The 5,743-nt window shown below is 31.5% G+C and overlaps 1 pseudogene; it reads right to left on the bottom strand.

Moving 5' to 3' along the window:
• LOC102594449 (putative late blight resistance protein homolog R1A-10) overlaps positions 1-3,458 on the bottom strand; it is a 14,038-nt pseudogene extending 10,580 nt beyond the window's left edge.
• Positions 3,459-5,743: the final 2,285 nt, after the last annotated feature.

Genomic DNA, 5,743 nt, shown 5'->3' with positions numbered 1-5,743 from the left:
CACATTTAATTGTCATATTGCGCTTTTAGAAAGTCAATTTTTAATTTGCATATCAATATGATGAAAAAATACATCATAAAATGTTAGTCAAAGTTGTTTGACTCTAAAAAAATAAACCATAACAATTAAAAGTGGACAAAGGAAATAATTTATAGAAATTATTATTTTTGAACATGATAGTATCACATAGCACTTTTTTTTATTTTCAAATATTTGACCTTTTAATTTATAAATTACGTGAAAAATATTATAAATTATAATAAATTAATAATTTAAAAATGAAAAAATTAGATAATTTTTTTTAACTCATTGAACTCTCGAAATTCGAATATTATCACAGGATGGAGGCAGTAGTACACATTATCATCTTAGTCTTTGTAAATTAATTGTCATCTTCAAGTCTCTGTAATCAATTGTGGAAAATATAATATTTTACACTCCACTTGTTTTGAGATTACCTATAAAAAAATTCTTTTCTTTTTTTGGTTTGTAACCTTCCCTATCTGATTCCAATTGGATGTTCTTTTTGGGCGTGCTCGGTAGGGAAAGAAAATATTATTTTAAAAATATTTGTGTATAAGACGTGAGAATTGAGTGGTGGGTGTGTGGGCTTACGCGAGTGAGGGTGATGATGAGGTGTATTGAGAGTGGAAAGAACACATTTAATGAGTGTCACTTGTATAATTTTATTTTATTTTTAAAAAAAAGTCATTAAGTTGTCCCAACTCATTCTCCTTATGTATCACAGACATTCGATATTTATTGCATGACACATAAATTTTAAAAGGTGTTTAGATGATCGTTTTGTAAGTTAATGCCATGTTAAAAGCCTATATTAAACACTTAACGTTAAAAAAATATTAGTGTGTAAATGACTTTTCATGCAATTATAGGGGTATTTTATGTCCTTTCCCCTTGATTAAACAATATAAGATGATAATGTGTAACTTTTGACCATGAGACTAAAACGAAAATATAAAAAAAAAATGACTTTAGTCTAAAGTAATCTTGTGAATTGTCTTTTTATATCGTCCATTTCTCAATGTCTAATTATTTCTTCTTTCTTGCACCAATAATACTCCAATTCTCAATTCCTTTAAGCACTTCTCATACACAATTTTTAAAAAAATGAGTTTTTGATTTATAAAAATAAAGAAAATGACTTTTCTAATAATGTCGGAGAAATAAATTTTATAAGTGGCATTCTAAAACACCACTTATTTTGAAATGGAGGGAGTAACACCTCACTGCTCAGACCAAATAGGAATCATAAAATTGCATGTTTTGACTTTTAAATGGGCTTGTCTTTAACTTTTGTCTTTTAACAATCAAATTTATACCCAACAAGATATAGTTTTTTTACCAATTGAAACCATATCCCGACATAATTTATAAAATATTATGATACGATAATATAAGCTTATCCAACTAAATAAAGAGAAAGGGTCAAAAATGTCCTTAAACTATATAAAATAAACAAAAATGCCCTCCGTTTATGATTTGGTTCAAAAATGCCCTTGCCGTCAATACTTCCATCCATAAATGCCCTTATTGTTATTAAATATATCAACAATGCCCATTTTCATAATAAATATATTATTGATTTTCTTTTTAACACATTCTTTTTCTAATAATATTTTTTAAAATTAGCAAATATTTATCCTACTTCAATTCAGAAAAAAATAAAAAATAAAAATATTTCTTGTTTTATTATAATTATTTTTATCGTTATATAAATAAAATTAATGATGGATATACTATGAACATTATTGTCCGTCAAAGGGTACATGAAGTTATTCTATTTTAATTGATAACATGAGATTAAGAAGAAAAAAAGTTTCCTATATTTTTATTTGTTAAAGTGATTTTTTCAAAAAAAAAAAAACAAGAATATAGTTCTTTAAATATATTTTAATTTGTATCCGATTTCGTTGACAATATCATTATTTATATTACGGACAGCCCAATACTATAATCATTGGTGAGTGTTCTTCTTGATCTTGCTCAGCTGGAGTTATTGCTTGTGGTACCCTATCAATATTTTGAGTGGCAATCCACTTCGTAACCCATAATTTCCTTGGTATGTCTATTCTCAAGTGTATCAAATTGTTTATGCATCCAACAAGATGATTGTGAGAAAAATTTAAGTGACACAATATTGTTGTTGTGGGATTGTTCCTTCTAAATTATTGCTTCTCAAATCTAGCACTTTCAATGTTTTTCAGATATATAGCTGAAGCAATATATAGGACCTTCCAGCTTATAATTTTGTTTTAGAATAATGTTTCCACTCAAATTAAAGTGTTTGTTATACTCATGTCCAAGTTAGATGTCTAAATGATTCAGGTATCCTACGCCAGTAAAAAAAGAACCATAACAACAACAAAATAATGTGATCTAACCAACACGGGCTTCAAGGAAATGAACAGGCAGCTAGTTAACATGATCATGAGGTTAAACTACAGAATTACATCTACTTATTAGTTAATTATATATATGTAAAATAAAAACTAATTGAAATTCATGTCTAGCTATGTTCCCTTTTCATCCATTCATTCCCAAGTTGTCATTCTCAAAATACCCCTTCTACTAAACAACTAAACATTCCAACTTCGAGAATGCACATCTAGACACCTCAACGTTGACATAACACATATATTACAAAAGGTGTCTAGATGATCATTTTGTAAGTTGGAGTGTTTAGTTAAGGTGTATACTATCCATATCAATGCTCTATGCGCGCCAATTTCAAGTTAGTCAATGGAACTTACTTGTTTCATGCTTTGTAGATTACAACTTCAACACGAAAGTCACACACTTTAGAAGAATAAAATAATACATAAGATCTCATGGTAATGAAAAGCACGCATGCATACAATATCTCATCCGTTACAATAAAGAACACAAGTTCTGACAGCTAGCACTGTTCAGACTTGATAAACAGTTATTAACCACACTCTTATCAATAAACGAAAATGGATATAGAGAAACCGCGTTGGAAGAAGGCAAACATGTCTTTAGGATCAGTTCGAAGCCTTTACAGGTTGATATGATCTCTCTGCAAAGAACATATATTGTATAAGTTAAAAGTAATATTGGAACAAAACATAACATTATTTCTAAAAGGAAAGAAGTTGATGAATTCGTATTCATACTCACATTCTCTAGACCATCTACCTTGGAAGCATACCTCAAGCTTGTCTTCTCCGGTCATTTCTTCAACGTATTCCTTAATATTGAAGATCGACTCTTTAAGCTGAGGGCTGAACCATACTTTGATAAGCTCTAATGACGCAATATCTCCAAAACTGTCTGGGATGCTCCATAAGCTTATCATATGTAGTTATATCTAACATCTCGAGCACTGGAAATGATTTCTCTGCATCAACCTTCCATTCAGAAAATCTCATACCATCCAATTTTAGAGATTTGAGATTCTGGAAGGTGACATCTTCCATGTTCCATTCTTTCCCCTCCTCGATGATTGTGTCTTCTAGAATTAGTTCTTCAAGGTTGGGTAGTCTACCAATTCTTGAAAGTGTATTGCATGTCAGAGAGAGCCATTGCAACCTCATTTTCTTCAAGCTCAAAGGGAAGCCGTGTGTATATTCATCGAATGAAGTACCCCAAGAAGCAGATAAATGGAGTTGTTCAAGTTCGTTAAGGACATTCAATCTTGGAAAACAAATCTTCTCTGCTGAACAATCTGGTAGTTGTCCGATACAGACTTCAAGGTTTTGAAGATTAGGAAACCTTTTGAAAATATTCTCCGTGTCTTCTAAACCAGGAAGGTAGAGCTCATATAATGTTCTCAAATTTTCTAGCCTTGATCAGTCCTTGTCTAACACAGTTGGTTCGTTGATGTATGGATCATAGAAAGAACAAATGTTCATACTCACATCTCATAGCTTTGCAAGGCTCCAAAAACAAGGCGATAGTACTAGATTGCAGAGGTTTGAAAATGATGGAGGGAGAGCTTTTAATTTGCCTTCGTCTGAATGATTAATTACTTCAAATGAATGAGCATACCGATTTCATTCATCAAAGAATCTGTCAATGTTATACCGATTTCCTTTCTAGATTTTATATAACAAAAGTCATGCTTGAACAAGTCCTTGAAATTAACTCATTCACTACTGCTTCTGCACTTTTCATCTCAATCTGCTCCACAAGTCCTTGAACTATCAACAAATTTTTTCAACTCAGACATCCATATATCTTCGTCCTTTGGATAACTTGCAAGGCAAAACCAAACACGGCTTTACGTGATCTGACAAATGGTCATAACAAATCCCACTTTTGGAAGGTAAAGCATTCTCTACCAAAGATGACTTCATAACTCAAGACTTGAACTCGAGACCTTTGATTAAGGATAAAGAAATACTTACCAGTCATAGATGTTTAGTATTTCAAACTCATATCGCTCTCAACAGAATCACTTCCATGGATAATATTCCTGCACAATTACAAACATTTGATAGGGTAAACATACTAAATTTACTTGGTCATCTCAAATAGCATCAATACATAAGAGGGAAACACTTTTTTCCAAGATAAGACGCAGATTGAAGAACCTGAAATGGAACTTTATGTTTTTCTAGATAGATTATAAACTAGTTCAACTTGTGGAAGAGTAAGATAACAGTTGCAGCTATCAAATCGAACTATTTCTTGGCAACTTGGACATCCAATCTTGGAAAACAAATCTTCTCTGCTGAACAATCTGGTAGTTGTCCGATACAGACTTCAAGGTTTTGAAGATTAGGAAACCTTTTGAAAATATCCTTCGTGTCCTCGTCTAACACAGTTGGTTCGTTGATGTATGGATCATAGAAAGAACAAATGTTATACCGATTTCCTCCACCAGAGTTGTGGAACAGTAAGAAAACAGTTGCAGCTATCAAATCGAACTATTTCTTGGCAACTTGGACAACTTATAACGATGTTTGTCCCACATATCACTAGGAAGATCGGGATAAAAGAAAATGTGAACTTGGCACGAATGATATTTTGTGATGCAGTATTCAGCATCAAGTTCTCTTAGAATTTCTGTTCTTGTTAAGTAAAGGATCTACGCTTTCAATGAACAATAATAACAGTATAATCCCACAAATGACGTCTGGGAAGGGTAGAGTATACGCAGATCTTACCCTTACCTTGATAGGTAGAGAGGCAATTTTCGATAGATCCTTAGCTCAAGGAAAGCAAAAACATAACATTTATGAAGACATAAGCAAAGTAACAACAACATGATATATAGTAAGAAAATAGAGGCATAAGAGACGGGTAGTAATAGAAAACTAAGAATGAGATATACAGAAATAGTATCAGTGAAATCATGAAGATTTTAAGCTTGCTTTGTACATGATATGATATAAAGTATGCCATGTAGTTTGAAATCATGAAGATTTTAAAATTTCAAACAAAATTTTAACTTCCAATCATTTGATTTCACATCATTTGTCCAAAATTATCCTAACTCTCTTCATAGTTAACCTCGTGATGATCAATATGGATGATGGTGAGATAGTTGAGATTATCAGACTCATGTATGGTTTGTACTTGTAGGAATAAAAACAATCTTGTTGGGAGAGTCATTTCCGAAATAGACCATACAAAATTGTCGAAATTCAAATTTAATTGGACTACAATATAAATACTCCATACAAAATTGTGGAAATTCAAATTTAATTGGACTCCAATATAAATATCAAAAGAGAAATTAAAAAAAAAGGACTCGTAC

This window comes from Solanum tuberosum, unplaced genomic scaffold, assembly GCF_000226075.1.
Source record: "Solanum tuberosum cultivar DM 1-3 516 R44 unplaced genomic scaffold, SolTub_3.0 scf01059, whole genome shotgun sequence".
Taxonomy (NCBI): Eukaryota; Viridiplantae; Streptophyta; class Magnoliopsida; order Solanales; family Solanaceae; genus Solanum; species Solanum tuberosum.
The sequence above is the reverse complement of the archived record's forward strand: the minus strand, read 5'-3'. Positions and strand labels throughout refer to the sequence as shown.